The 15,977-nt window shown below is 54.6% G+C and overlaps 1 protein-coding gene across 4 annotated transcripts in view; it reads right to left on the reverse strand.

Annotated features, from left to right (window-relative positions):
- The window catches only part of CD82 (CD82 molecule), a 48,876-nt gene that overhangs the window by 30,749 nt on the left and 2,150 nt on the right, over positions 1-15,977 (reverse strand). Inside the window, exon 1 of one of the 4 annotated variants that reach the window (XM_037838710.1) lies at positions 1,236-4,211. The exons of the other annotated variants lie outside the window; for them this stretch is intronic. The gene's annotated coding sequence lies outside the window, so the exon portion shown is untranslated. Of the gene's footprint in view, positions 1-1,235; positions 4,212-15,977 lie in introns of those variants that run through there. 4 annotated transcript variants of the gene reach the window in all.

Consider the following 15,977-nt stretch of genomic DNA (forward strand, 5'->3'; position numbering starts at 1 on the left):
GCCTGGTTTGCCCCTGCCCCTCCCCTGTCCTCCTTACTATCACCTCCCCCAAACCCGCATACGAACACTCCTTTTGGCCTCCCCCATTGTTCCAGGACACCAGGCCCTTTCCCACCCCAGGGCCTTTGTCCTTGAGGTTCCACTGCCAGAAGTAGCTTTCCCTCAAGCCCCTGGCTGGCTCCTTCTCCTCCTGGAGGCCTTTCCTGGCACTCGATCTACACAGTGGGCCTCAAATCCAGCTGCACAGTGGCAATAAAAAGTACCAATGTTCAGGCACTGCCCCAGACCAAGTCATCAGAATCCCTAGGGGTGGAGCCAGCGTTCCCACATGATGCTAAGGTACAGCCAGGTTTGACACCAGAGTCTGTCACCCCAGTCCATGTACACCTTCCCAGCACTCACCACAGCTCACTGCAGCTATCCTGCTTGTTCACGGCGTGCCTGTGACCCCACTAGAATACAGGCTCTCAGAGGGCAGGGGCCACGCCTGTCCCATGCACCCCTGTATCCAGAGCCTAGGAGAGGGCCTTGTACATGCTAAATGCTCAGTAGGTATTTTCAGGAAGAAGGAGAGGAAAGAGGGGTTGGGAGAGGCCAGGAGGGTTTTCCAGAAGAGCTAAGACAAACCAACTTTGATTCTGCAATGGAGGTTTCCAGTCTTTGGAAATCACATTGCTGGCTGTGGGGGTTGTGTGGGAGTTGCTGCTTCCTCCTGAGACTGGTATTTAACCTCTTTTGAGTCAGAAAAGCTGATGGAAGCTGTGGACCCCTCCCTGGAAAAATGCATGCACACAGGCAGGCACACCACTTTGGGTTACTGACCCCAAGAAGCCCACCTGGGAGACAGGAGTTTCTGGCTTCCCCCATTTCCTAAACCTCTTAGAGCAGTGGTTCTTCAGTCTTGACTACCCCCTGGAATTCCCTGGGGGCTCTAAAAATTGCCGATGCCTGGGTCCCCTGCCTAGAGATCCTGATTTAATTGGTCTGGGCTACAGCCTGGGCATCAGGCTTTTGTACTATGTGTAGCTGCACTGGGATTCCTGCCTTAGACCCATGCTCAGCATAGCCCAGTCCCTCTGCTCCCACGTGGGGTGCAAGGAAGTCTGGGTTTCCTGGTGCAGCAGGACTTGACCTGGGAGAATCTGCCTGGCACTCTAGCATCTGGAAAAAGTGACGAATGACACCCCCACTCCTTCAGTCTCTTCCTGGAGACTCAACCCCCCTGGGTCACTTACCCCAGAGCAATATCACTGTGCACGAGAAGAACTGTGAGATCACAGCATTTTCAGAGGGATCCAGGAAGAGCAAGAGATTTGCCACAGGTGCACGGCAAGCTCAGAGGTGAGCCTGCAGGGAGGACTTGGAGATGCCTGGTCCAGAGCTCTTCTCTTTCCACCTGCTGCTCTATCTCTGCTCACCAGGGCATCTGCACGGAGGGGTATGTGGAGCACCGGACTGAGAGTTATACAGTCAGCCCTGGGTTCCCACCCCTGGCTCTGCCATGTGTCAGCCACCTGAACTTGGGAGCCTCTGCAGAGCTGCTTCCTTATTGGGGAAGGGGGATACTAAGCCCTCCCACCCCACACAGGTGTGACAGTAATTCAGGCTGTGGCACAGCAGGGTTCAATCTAAGCTGCAGCCCAGGCCAGCCCATTCCTCCCACGCTCCTCGCCTGAAGATGTGACTGCCTCATCTTCCCAGCTGTGTGGCTTCAGACCATCACGTCACTACTGTGCCTCAGTATTCCTACCTGTAAAATGGACTTAATAATGGGTTGTGGTGTATTAGTACCCATAAAGTAGCTGGCATATAGTAAATGTCAAATAAATGTTAGCAGTTATGATGATGATGATTATCATCTGGAAGCTGTCGATTGCCTAGCCAACAGTCTGAAGACTTCTGGGGGTTTCAGCAGCCTCCAGAGGTGTGCCTGGCTGGGAGGCCTCCGAGTCAGAGAGCGATCACTGCCACTCCCGGGCGAGGGAACCAGTGATAAGCAGGGCTGGGTGGGGTGGGGCAGCCTAAGGAGGGCCCCTGTCCTCTGCACGGGTGGGGCCTCTATCCCTGAGCCTCTGGCCTGAGCCACTGCCCAGCCAGTTGGGTGAGTCAGGCAACTGACCCCGTGGGAGCTCAGACTGCTTTTCTGGCTGGAAGAGGAGGGGGAGAGCCCGGTCTGGTTGCCCTGCTCTGGAAGCCGGCCCGTCTGCACACTGCTTTCCAGTTCTCTGGACTTTGTCCTGTTGGCCCAGGCGAGAGGCTGGTCACATGCAGCTCTGTTCGTTTCCACATTGGACAGGTGATGTGCTTCCTGCAACCCCTGCTGACTCCAGGGGCAGGCTTTTGACCTCCCTACTATCTTGTTTTTCAATCTCTGGTCTTACTCCCCTTCCCCCTTTCTGTAGTTGTTAAAACAAACAAACAAACATAAATGTTGTTACTTTGGGCACCAGGAAAATTATGAGGCCATAAAGCGCAAGTTTCCTTTAAGATTGACCTGAGTTTCAGCTATTAGCTGAGCAAGTGAGTTTACTGAACCACTCTGAGCTCCAAGGTCCTCACCTCTAAGATGATACTAGTAGCACCCACATCTTGCAGGATTGTTGAATTGAAATCACACATGTAAAGAGCTTTGGGGACACAGTCAGCTGCTCGGAACACAAGTGAGCAGCTCCCACCACCAGCCTCACGGACTGGAAGAAACACGTCGCTCACACACCCTCCCAGGAATCAGAGGACTTTAGAGCCTAGAGGGTGTCCTGTTTGTCTACTAGATGCGATCCAGAGCCCCTGTCATATGATCCTGTAAGCCAGACACAGGAAGTGGAGGATGCAACCCCATCCCTGCCCTCAGGGAGTGCCCTGCCTAGGAGGGACACAGACGTGACAATCAGCAGTCACACACACACCTCATGGTGAAGCAGCCGGCGAGTCCCCTGGCCCAGCACACCCTCTGAGGGTCAAGGTGGGCTCTTCAGAGCACGGTTTCCCGTATTTAACAATAATAAAAGCTAACATTTTCATGGTTGCTACCTGCCAGGTATCATGCTGAGCCTGCACGTGACTCAGTTTATCCTTTCAACCACTCTGAGGTGAGCACTGCTTTTAACCCCACTTTGCAGTTGAAGAAGCTGAGATCTTTAGCCGTAAAGGGAGCTGCCCAAGGTCACATGGGTGGTAGAGCTGGGGTGGCACCCCAACAGCCTGAACCAGAGCCCCTGTGCTTTACTGTTTTGTTCTGCTGCCTGCAGAGACAAAGTGATAAATGAAAGGTAGTCAGAACAGCCCCACTAAGGTCCAACCTGGGTTAACTGGGTTTGGGGGCCCAGTCTCTGAATCCAAGCAATTGAAGACAAACTCTGGGGCCGCAAGGGGCACTGTGGACCAGCTCGCACACCCAAACCAGAGCCTGGTGGCTGCAGCAGGTGGCTAACAAAGGGTTAAGCTCTGGGCCAGGGCTGGTATTCCTAAGAAATCAAGGCTAGGCCTGTAGGCCTGGGCCCCCGGCAGGGTGATGGGGGAGAGGGAAGGGGGACTCTAAACAGGGACCCTACAGGGCAGCAGGCAGGCCCTTCAGCCACAGCCTACCCTCCCCAGGCAGTGAGCTCAGGAAGGACAAGGGGCAGCTGCAATGCCGCCTCCTCCAGGCAGCCTTCCCAGAATACACTCCAGTGCAGACCCTCCTGGAGCACTATTTGGTGGCCTAATTTCCTCAACTTGGGTATCTGTGAATGGGCAGTGATCAGACATGGATTCAAACCCTGGCTCTGTCTACCCCTTCCTATCTGTCACTTAGCCTTTCTGAGACTTGGTTTCCTCATCTGTAAAATGAGCAAATACTTCCTGCTTCCACAGACCTGAGAGCTATTCTGGATTTACAGATAATTGATATATATAGAGAGAGAATAGAGAGAGAGGTAAGGCACAGTAAAAGCCAAGTTCTGCAAGTTTTCTTTATGACTTCTCTTTCCACAGATCCTTGGGTGAAAACACAGGAAAGATGAGGGGAGGTTGGGAGAGACAGGTCTCTAACCCCAAAGACTGGGGGCAGAGGTGGATCTTCCAGGCTGAGGCCCAGCAAGTGGCAGCTCAGCCCAGGTGAGAGGCAGAAGGCAGGCTCTCCCGGGCCTCACCCCCTCCCTGTCCTTCTCCCTCACCTGTCTCTTCCCTTCCGAGTGTGTCCACAGCTCTGTCCGTGGATGTCTGGGTCTTCCCTGCCCCATCCCTCCCCATCTCTAGTCTCTTCCAATTTCTGGGACAGACCATCTGTCTCAGACTCTCCCTTTCACACCCAGAGGCTCCTGGCAGTGTCCGGGGAACCTCACCCAGTACCCAGGCTCCAACTTCAGTGGGGAGTGCCCAGAGAGATCCATTTCCACAGTCAGGAGCAGGAGTTGGGCCCTCGGAGGGCCATGCTGACCCCACTCTGGGTGGAGCTCAAGCCACTGGTTCCCAGGAAGGGCGGTGGCCATTCAACCAGCCTGGGTTCCTGGCAGTCCAGGTAGGAGGGCTGGAAATAAGGGGAGGCCCTTGGGGTCTCCTCCTCACGGGGTGGGTTCAGCCAGGGTGGTCATGGGCCCTGGTACCCCAGGGATGCTCGGGTTCAGATGTGCCTCGAGAGTAGTTGGAGGGATAGTGGGATGGGGTGGGGTGGGGTGCAGAAAGGAGGAAGCAAGACGGGAAGAGGGGGAGACACAGAGGGGAGAGTGAGAGTGGGGAAGCCAGAGAGGCAGGTGGGGACAGCACGAGTGGGGAAGTGAGACAGGCAGAGAGGGACCCAGAGAGGGGGACAGAGACACAGAAACAGGGACAGACAGACACTGAGACTGAGAGAGAGACACACCGAGAGGCCCAGAGCATCCTACAGCAGCCCTAGCCAAGACCTTGAGAATTGGCTGGCTCTTTCCTCTCACTTTTGCTCTCTCGCTCTCCTGGGCATCCTCCGAGATTATGGGAGCCTCTCCCGCATCCAAGCTCCAACCTGCAGACCTCAGATTCCTTCTGGTCTCCACAGCGAAGCCCGGGAGAGCCCAGGCATCCCCACCCGCCACAACCTGCCCTGCGTGCTCACTCCACACACTGTTCTGTAACCAAGAGCGCTGCCTCCCCCACGGCCTCTGTGAGGGCCTCTGGCTCTGGCTCCCCACTAACCCCCCCCCCCCACACTGGCCGTAAACAATGGCCCATCCCCTCCCCAGCGCATTCTCCCCAGCCTTGGCCTCCTCCAGATTCCAGGGCTGCAGAATGGCACCCTGGACACCCTGCCTCCCCCTGAGATGCCTGAGCAGGCAGTCGGACTGGGTCTTTATGACTGGAAGGGGTGCTGGGTTGCTGCGAGCCAAGCCCCTCCTAGACGTCTATGGTCTATGGAAGACAAAGCACAGACAGAACAGGGACACGACTGCGGCCAGGAGTGGTTATGTCAGAGCGAGTATCAGGCTCCCAAAGGGCCCTACATCCCCCAGGGGCCCAGGGGAGGAAGGAGGAAGGAGGAAAGGAGGGAAAGAGCCAGCCAGCCCCGGCCTATCATCACTTCCCTCCCTCACCCGTGCCTGCTCCTAAAGCAGGGTGGACATCTGGGACCCCCGTACCCCAAGCTATCGCCTGAGAGCTTGGAGCCAGGAGACCCAGAACTCTTCTACTCTCACGGGTCAACCCACTTTCTACTCTCCTTTTGAAAGGCATGATGAGGTGCGGCCTCTGGAAGGCAAAATTTAATCCAGAATTTGCACTCCCTCCAAGAGTGGGGAGCAGGGGTGGGTAGAGGATAGTGCAGCCCAGCTGTGGGCCTTAACCTCGCTTTGGGGTAACAACCGCTCATTCCTGTCTTGCAGGGAGGTGTGAGGATTAGTAAAAAACAAATAAAATAAAAAGCTCTAACCCAATGAAGGGAAGTGGGTGATTATTATCACTGTGAGGAGGTTTCAGTGCAGGGGGATGGGGGCGGCTGGGTGGGGGGGAAGGGGAGGCTATACACACAGAAATGACAATGAAAGGGGCTTGGGATCATAGCAAAGGCCTGTGCATCCACTGGGCCCCAGGGATCAGGCCTGGGATTCCAGGACAGGACATGCAGTGACACCACCACATCTCAGGAATTAGAGATGCTGCGTCCCCTGGGGCGAGCCAGCAAGCCAGGCCCAGAGCCAAGCACACATGAGGGCCAGGTGAGAAAAGGGGACCATTGGTCTCTCAGGAGGAAGAGGGGCACATAAATGAGCAGCGACAGGCCTGACTCCAGGCTCGGGGCTCCCTCACCTGGACACCCACCCCTACTCAGCCAGCTCTACCAGGGAGCCTCCTGCCGGCTGACCTGGCGTGTGGGTCCTGAGGACACGGGTGATTTAGGCACCTCCCTTCCACAGATGCGGAGGCCCCAGGGGCACGGCTTAGAAATGGCAGAGCCTGATTAAAGACCTCCAAATTTGGAGCTGATGCCTCCTCTCCACCCAACCCTTCCCCCATTATCAGCCTAGAACACCCCCACGTGGAGCAGATATAGCACAGGCCTTGGCCCAAGGCTCAACCAGACACCCCATCCAGGGGGACCAGGGTGGGTGGAGGCCGAGTGGAGCCTGAGATGATTCCAGAGAAGGGGAGGGGGCAGCATGTCCCAAGCACCTGGGACCCGCTAGATGGCAATGCCGGGTCGTGCATACTTGATCTCATTTAAGCAGTAACTTTCTTATTAGAAGGCAGGCAGGAGTCAGAGAAGGTGAGTGACTTGCCCCAAGTCGCAAAGCGTGAGAGTCGCAGGTCTCAGCTGACCTTGAGTGGGCCCGCTGTCCCCAGCAGGCACAGAGCCGGCTGCCCTGAGCCCTGCGGCAGGGCAGACCCTGCGGGGGCTTGGACTCACATTGGCCACGGTCCCTGCCTCATGGCCTAGTTGGGGAGTCAAATACACAGGTAGCCAGTTCACCCGCTGGACAGAACCTGAGTCAGTTGAGTCGGCTGGGGCAGAGGACCAGGAGGGGAGGCCGCCTGGAGGAAGGAAGCGCTGGAGCCCGGCCTGGAAGAATGAGGAATTCTTGGGTCAGGAGAGAGGGTAGTTGATGAGGGCATTCCAGACAGAGCTGCAGGGCCTAGGCACCGAGGTAAGAGAGTCTGGAAAATTCTGTATGGCATGTTTGGAGAACAAGCACAATCTTGAAGGGAAGCCAGGAGCTAAAGTGGGATGGGGGCCTGGGTCAGACCCCTCCCTGCTCCCACCACCGGGAGTCTCAAATGCCAGGGCCCGGGCAGGAGCTGGAAAAATGGACAGCCTGGGTCACCCCAGGGCAGGGCCTCTTCCTTCCCCTATGGGTTCCTGGCTCAGAGCAAGGGTCTCAGGCCAGCCTTTCCTGAGGTCCTGGCCCCCTTGCACTCAGGACCCAGCAGCCTGACTAAGAGGCCTGGGACCTTTAATCCTAAGGCTGAGAATGGAGAGGAGTGCAGAGCTCTCCCTCTTTATTTAGGAGGCGGCTTGGATGACGGACAACATCAGTCCACAGCCCGGCTCTGGCACCTCTTCTTTGCTGGGGAGCCCTGGGCAGCTAGCTTACTGCCTCTGTCATCACCTGTAAAAACAGGCTTATTAATAACACCCTCCCCACCTACTTCACAAGGTGCTGGGAAGCTTGAGGGAGTAGGTACGTGAGAAAATGTCCACCACTAAAAGCTATTAACCACAAGGTATTATTATGATAGACGAGGACTTGGACGCCCCCAACAAGGGAAGTAGTTTCCCTAAGGTCACCCAGCCAGACACCAACAGAGCAGGGTCTGAACTGGGTCTCTTGGACCTCGCCTGCAAGACCCTGGATCCCGAGAGCTCTGACCCTCTTTGCATGGATGGTGGGTGGGACAATCTGCCTTTCCCACATCCCAGCTCTGTCCAGGACCCACTGCCACACCAGGCCAGGAGCCTCAGCCTTGGAGTCTGGGATAGAAACCCCAGCTCTGCCTCTTAGAGCTTCGTGACCCTGGACCAGCTGCTTTAGCTCCTGGAGCCTCAGTTTCCTTGTCTGTAAAATGGTGACTGATTACCTCCAGCTGGGGATGCTGGTGGGAAGAGGACGCAACTTCACAGTTGCAGGGTGCCCAGTGTGGGGCTGGGGCACCAGCTGCTGACCAGATGGGGGTCTCTCTCACCTCCCTCTACTGCACCTGCTGGGCAGTGCCCAGGAGAAACTGGAAAGCTCAGCAGGAGAAAGTTTCCAGCCTCCGGGATAACCTGCCCAGAACAATAACTGGCTGGGGAACACTAAGCCTTGGAAGAAGATCATGTTACTGAATAGTTCGTGGAGGGATAGAAAAGTAGGATGTCTGAGATCCTGGCTCAGAGACAATATGGGGGTCCCTGCCTCCCAGGCCTCCTCACTTTGGGTCCCCTGGGTCAGCTCAGGGAAGGCACCGCTGTTCCTGCCCCAGACAGGCATGGAAGGAATCCAGAAGGGGGGTGGGAGGGCAGGGGCAGGTTCAGCTCCTGCTGGCTCAGAGTACCTCAGACCCATCAGGTCACTTCTCAGAGCCTTGGTTTTCCTTTCTGTAGAATGGAGATGATAATAATCATCTTGTCCTGGTGCCCATAAAGCTCCCAATCTACACATGACATGTTGGAGAAGGGATGGGGAAGTGCAGGCTGGGGAGGGGGTGAGTCCAGGCTGCACAGGCATGAGTATTTGTTAAACAGGGCAAAGCTTCCTATTGCCAGGAGCTGAAACACATGACCCAGCCTCCCCTACCCCATCTACTCGTTCCAGGCAGCAACAGCATCCCCTGGGAATGCATTAGAAATGCACATTCTCAGGCCTCACCCAGCTCAGTGGAATCAGCAACCCTGGGGGTGGGGCCCAGCAATCTGCATTTAACAAACCCTCCGGTTGACTGATGTATGTCAAGTTTGAGAACCACTGCACCACCCCACGACCCACCTCCTACTCTGGAGAAAGTTCCTCCCACTGACTCACCTTCCCCTTCCCTTTCCCTGGCTTCCAGAAGGCTGTTGGGGAGGAAGGAGCCATCATGGAGAAAGGTCATTAAATAGTAAAGGAACCCCATAATTAGTTAATGAGGTCCCAGAGAGAAGAGTGGAGGAGGGTCAAAAGTCAGTCTATTATCGAAGAGAAAATAATATCTGTCTCTTTCTGTCTCTTTCACACACATCCCCACAGGCCTGCCTTCTTCCTTCTGCAGGCTTGTTAACTAGCACAGATGAGCAGACAGTGTCCCCCCCCCAAAGTGGGACTGGAGCTAAATTTTGGGGTTAAGCCTAGCGGTATTGCGAAAAGGGTTTTTGCCTGAGAATCTGGTCCTCAGACCTTGAGCTTAAAAACCACACAACAGGAAATCCACTTCTAGGAATTCACTCCATAGCAATCATTAGGGTCGAGCACATAATATACATATGGACAGAGCGTTCACTGCAGCCTTGTGGACACTAATAAAAAATTGAAAACAGTCTAATTGCGCAACAGCTGGGCAATGCTTAATCAGGTCATGGTAGATCCATGTGGTAAGAGGCTATGGCACCAGGAAACATGCTGCAGAAGAGTATTTGATGACGTGGAAAAATCCTCCCTATATAATGTTAAGGAAAAAGTAGCAGCACAGGAAGTGGTTCAGTTGGTGTGATACCAATCTCTGTTTAAAAAAAAAAGAGCAAAAATACCAAACTGTTCTCAGTGGTTATCTGAGTGGTTATTTCCTTCTTTGCGTCTGTTCTTTATCTTTCAAATGTTTCCAAAGTAGTCACTTGGTTCAGACTGAGATGAAGGTTTTTTAAAAAGTTGACAAATGTCTCCTACGTCAGAACCACTGGCCTGGAGACTCCTGCTGCATTCCATGTGGTCCCAACGAGTACGATCAGGATAAACAAGTGGAGGCTTGCGGAGTTTTGTCAACTGGATTTCTTCAAGTTCCTCCCCATATTTTTCAGAGTCAGATGTGCCCAGAGATGGAAGGTAATGAGCTCCCCAAATCTTAAAGTATGCAAAAAAAAAAAAAAAGGCTGGATGCTGTTGAGGGGATCAGACCAGGTAGGTAGGCTGACTCAATGAATCACAGGGCTGCCCACAACCCCAAGATCCTGTGAATCTAGACGGTAGCCTCCAAATCTAGGCCAACAGCATGCAGATCCAGGCTGGGCTCAGAGAGTCTGACAGAGAACTAAGACCACAGGGGCCTAAGGCCCATCCTGATCCCCAGAGCCCCAAAGAGCCCAGAAGAGATCTTCTGCTCCAGATGAGGGACCTCAGCCTTTGGAGAGGACACTCCTTGGTATTTCCCCAAAGGAGTGGCAGGATCAGGCTTCACCTTCATAGCCTTTTCATCCACTGGCCTTTATTGGGGGCACACTCAGTGCCAAACTCACCACTAAGCATTTCACCCACAGTAGCTCATTTAACCCTCACACAGCCTGTAAGAAAGGTACCGGTATTGCTTCCCATTTCACAGATAAGGAAGTCAAGGCTCTGAGAAGTTGAGAAATTTGCCCAAAGGTAAGCAGCAAGCAGAGGGGGGAGCTGGCCCACACCGGGACTGGCTGACATCAGGGCGAGAGGGGCTGGAGGTGGCCGAGCTGTAAGCCCAGCCCCACTGGTCTCTAACTGGCTGCTCTCCAGGGATTTCTGACATGCACAAAGTTTGAGAACCACGACACCTGCCGAGGGAAGGTGTGGGGCAGGGAGAAAGGTGATCAGAGTTTTCAGATGGACTCTAACTGCCTAGTGCCAGAGTAGACGACGCACCCTCCCTCACCCTGTTTTGCCTCTACCGTATCTTCAGAGAGGGCAGGGGTCAGGGACCAAGGGTGGCCCAAGGCCTGGCGGCCCCCTCACGTGCTGCCCAACCTCAGACTAAATCACTTCCCACGGCGCTGAGTTTCTATTTCCTCTACAAATGATGGTGTCTCATCAGATCCCACAGCAATATTTTAATATTCCTTCTCCCAGAGAAATGCTGACAAGCCACTAAGACAGTGAGTGGGAGAGTGATTTTCCAGCTGTAGTATAATAATAATAATTATTAGCAGCAACAACCATTTAACATTTATTGAGTGCTTCCAGCATACAGCACACCATTCAGAGTTCCTTATGTGTAAGGAGGAACGCATCCTCCACTCTCCACTTGTTTCCCTGCTGAGGGACCCCTACCAGGAGGCACACCTCTGGCCTGGCTCCGCCCCTTCTTCATTTCACTCCCCGCCCCAGTCTGGCCCATCTGTCTGGGAGACGCACTGGGCATGCTCAGTGGTGCCCGCCTCTCACAAAGCCTGGTTGCCTGCAGGCAGCCTTCCTTCTGGACTGTTTTCTGGTCCTACCAGCTGGTCCTGCAGGGAGGCTGGCCCGCGTCCAGCCCTGCCCATGGCTGGGCAGGCACCTCCAATGCCAGGACAGGCGGTCAGTGAGCCCTCAGATCTAACGCCGCGTCAGTAATGCTCTGAGTGTCATCTTTGTCAACTTTTCTTCTCACTTGATTCCACATTTAGAAGAAGAGGGGTCCTCTCTAAATGCTCAGCAACACACATTAAGCTTATTTAACCCTCACAGCAATCCCGAGGTGGATATTCTTATTCTCCCAATTGTACCGATGAAGAAACTGAAGGTTATTAAGCCCTCTGGTTCTCCCTACCACTGAAAAGTCTTCTAAAAGCCCTGCACCCAGAGGGAAGCTGGAGTGCATTCCCCATCCACATCTGACTCCTGAATCCCAGGCCATGGGGCTTGTAGACCCCGTATGCCCTCCAGACACATCCTCGGGGTCCCCGAGGCTTGACAAATTGAGGTTTACTCCAGACCAATATCCCCAACCCCCTGTGAAAAAATGATTTATCAACAAACCAAAACAATAACAAAAACTGTATTTGGATCCCAAGTTCATATAACAGATTTTTTTGTTTTGTTTTGTTTAAATAGTAGGTTTTCTGTTGCATTAGAGTGTGTTCTTTTTTTCAGTCTCCCTGAGGAAGATTTGGCAAATAGGGAAAAGTGATAAAGGTCCTCTGTCACTGGATCTATATAATCCCATTGTGATGCTACCTTTAACTTGATTCGTCTACTTTCTGGCCTTACGGAGCAGGCATACAGTCTCGGGGGAGCAGCTCCGCCACCGTGTCCGCCATGCCCCTGGGGCAGCAGCCACGAGCTGCCCACCTGCAGTTTCCCTCTGCTGGGTCTCAGTGCACAGGACAGGCCAGAAGTCCTTCCCATGAATACAGCCTTGGGGCTGCCCACTGTGGTATCATATGCCCCTCGCTTACAAAAGCCAAATGCAGCAGATGCAGGGTGACAGTTTTGCTAGCTAGGAGGAACCCATCCCAACTTCTTCTCTTGTCAGATAAGGACACCAACACCGACAGAGAAGAGCCATTACTTGCCCAAGGCGACTCTGCAAGTAAAGAATGAGCTGGTATCAGAACCCAGGTCTCCGGATCCCTAGACTCAAGCCCTTTACCAAGCCCTCATGCCTTCAGAGTCTTAAATCCCACCTCCTATTGGAAGTAGAAACACTACCAAAAACAGGTGACCCATGTATAGCCCTTCCTATGTGCCAGACAGTGTCCTAAATGTTTCCCATACATAACATATTCTCAAAGAAACCCTCTGAGGTAACTACTATTACCATCTCCATTTTACAGATGCTGGAACTGATACACAGAGAGGTTAAGGCACTTGCCCAAGGCCACACTCAGCTCACAGGGAAGCAGCAGCAGGGAACACCCTCAGGCAGTCGAGTCCAGACTCCCAGCTCTTAGCCACCACAGGACCCTGCCTAGAGTCCCTTTCCCACTCTCCCGGGCCCAGCTGGGACCCAGGCAGGCTTCTGGAGCACTTGCTGTCTGAAGAGCAAGAAAACCAGCCCAGAGGGTCACCTCCCTGGCCAGAGTCACTCTGCAGCTCCTAACACCGGCCTCCAGCGCTTTGTCCACTTCCTTGCCTCCTTGGCTGCACGAGCCAAGGCCCAGAACTCTGAGCAACTCCTAACCTAGATCACCGCTCAATCCAGCAGTGCAGGGAAAGAAGGGGGGTGGGGGAGTGGAGGTGCTACCCAGAGCTGCCCACCCCCTCAGGACAGTAGCAGCCCCTCAGGGCAGGAGCACCTTCTGAAATAACTCTTGACCCGAAGGTGCCCTTTCTGGCTGAGTCAGGGGTCACTAAAAGCCAGAGTGGCCCCTCACCAGGCTGGGGCTGGAGGAAGTTGGGTTGTTCCCCTCTCAGGAGGGGAAAGGCCAGGCTTCATGTGCAAGGCCAAGGCCCCCTGAAGCAGTCCTAGGCTGCCAGGCTCCTTCCCGCCTCCCTGACTTGGGGGACAGGGGGTGGAGGGCAGGTCTCAAGGGCAGAGTAGGGGCACCCAGACCCTGCCTCCTGGCTCTGCCTTGCCAACAAGCCACCCAGTGCCTGGCCCTGAGCTGGGTCCTGCTGGGAGCCCCCTGAGGAGAATCACTTACTCATCCAGCCATCATTCCCAAGTGCCTGCTGTGTGCCAGGCCTTGTGCCGCGAACCAAGGAGACAGAGACAGAGAAGGCAGTCCCTGCCCAAGAGGGGTTCCAGGGACACCCCGTATATCCATAGCAGCAGGACCCAAGAGGAGACCAGCACAGAGGAGAGAGGGGCTGGGAAATGAGGCGATTCCGGGAAAGTCTGCCATTGACCTTCAGACCTACTTCCCCCTCAGGAAACTTAGAGTCATGCTGGAGGGAGCCTGCCACCCCGGGAAGAGCTGGGGAGCACCACACAGCCGGAAATGATCAGCGTCATGGGGCACACACACACACACTCATGCTGGAGACCCTGTACAGAAGGCAGGTGCTCTGGGGAAACCCCTGGGTGCTTAAAAGCAGCCTGCATGCGAGCCTTAAAGACTGGCCAGATGCAGAAAATAATAGCTCCTGTTTACTGAGCACTTACTGTGTGCTAGGCATAAAAGGCTAAGCGCTTCACATGCGTTTTTTTCTTCTCATTTTATCCCCATGTCCCCTTCTGAGCTAGTTACTGTTATTATCCCCAGCTTACAGATTCAGAAACCGAGGCTCAGAAAAGGTCATGTGTGCTAGGAATTGACAGGGCCCAGGCTCCACCTCCAGAGTGCAGCTGGTCACCACCGTGCTATGCCATCTCCCTGATCTGCAGCTAAGCAGAAGTGGGGAAGGGGGTGTGCTTCAGGCGGTGGAACAGGGAAAGCAAGAGTGAGGAAGTGGGAATAAATACCATCCTCTGAGGGGAGCCACATGGCTCCACTCTTACTGGGACCATGATGAGAGTGTGTGTGTGCATGTGTATATTCCCACGTGCTCTACTTTACAAAAGACAGCTTCCAGGATGCAGAACCCTCTGAGAACTGAGACAGAGCAGGGAAGGGAAGCCCATAAAGCAGGAGAAATTTGTCTTGGGTCACACAGACGTAAAGATCTGAGCTGGGAACTAACTCCAAGAACCACAATACAGGCCTCTTCCCGCCCCTCAGCTGCCCCTCAGCTGCTTCTCCGTGTCAGCACAGAGCGAATCAGCTGCTGACAGGGAAACCGCAGCTTGGGGGGAACCCCAGGGGTGAGTCAGGAACAAGGCAGCCCCCGAGGGACGACAACTGGGCAGGTTACGAAGGCCAGCTCCCGGGTCTGCTGGCAGCTTCAGGGGTGAGGGCGGGAAGGAAGCAATAAGTGCCACTCGCTCATGTTTACCGCTGGGCTTCCCCTCCCGGCTCCTGAGACCCAGGCTCAAAGGAGGGGAAGCCGGTGGGCAGGGCAGTTCCTGCTGAGATTAAACCGGCCCCCTAACCTTCGCCCCATCCCGTCCCCCAGAGAGGCCAGGCTGAGGTGACACCGCAGCCAGCCGAGTGCTCCCTCTCTTCCTCCCTCCCAGAGAGCCAACTCCTGATTGTTTGATCCTCGTCTTCTCCTCTTGATAAACCATAACCGTCCCCTCCGAGCTTCCCATGGGGCAGAGGAAGAGGGTGGGTCTAACGGTTTGGGGCAAAGGCTCAAGGCCAAACCCAAACCAGTGCTAGCATAAAAGGGCTATAGCTTCCAGACTGTGGCTCAGAAGTTCTGAGGCCTTGAGAGAGACAGGGCTGCCCCTGCATTGGAGGAAATTCAGAGGAGCCCAGGGGAAACAACCGAGAAAATCCCCCACTTTCCCACCATGTGCAGGAAGCTGGTGCCCCAGATGGCTGCCCCACTACCAGAGATAGTACAGAGCTAATGTCTCACCTTCCCCTCCCTGGGATGAGGCTGGGAGGGGAAGACCCACAGGCACTTCTTCCCACCCACCTCACTCCGACTCCACTGCTGGCCTACTCAAGCTTCTACCACTCCCCCCCGATGCCTGCTCTTCATGGACAAACACAAGGGCTTCCTTGGATGGCCCCTTCCCCATCACTCTCAGCACCTGTCATCCTCCCCAGCATCACCCCAGCTCACCCCACCCCAGCCACCTTCCCTGCTATGTGCCCGGGTCTAGGCTGGGTGAGGAACATGGCACGTGCTAGAACATCCCTCTTCCCATGCCACCCTGGCTTCCCCACCACTTCTCTGACCGTGCCTTTCCATTCCCATGGCTGGTGTCTCTTCCTCCAGTCCGCAGCTGCAAGCATCCCCAAAGCCACCCAGGCCCCTCTTTCTCTGCCTACCCCATCACCAAAGGCATTGGTTCATCCTCCCTTGACCGCTGGATCCTCCACCCCAGCATGGCTGGCACATATCCTAAAGTGCCGCTCTGATTATGTCACTCCCCTGCTCAAAAACTTTCAATGGCTTCCCACTGTCTACGAATCAAATCCAACACCTCACCTTGGCATTCAAGGCCCTCCACAAGTTGATCTATTCTCGCTTCCCATCCCCTGCATAGTCCCAACTCTTCAGCCAGACTGATCAATCTAGGAGTTTCCTGAAAATTCCCTGCATGTTATGACTTCCTTGTTTCTGCCTGGGCATTTTCCTCTACTCAGAACACCATCTTTGCTCTGGCTGCTGGAACCCTCCAATTCTTTTAAGCCCATCCAGAAT

Source organism: Choloepus didactylus, chromosome 6 (genome assembly GCF_015220235.1).
Source record: "Choloepus didactylus isolate mChoDid1 chromosome 6, mChoDid1.pri, whole genome shotgun sequence".
Taxonomy (NCBI): domain Eukaryota; kingdom Metazoa; phylum Chordata; class Mammalia; order Pilosa; family Megalonychidae; genus Choloepus; species Choloepus didactylus.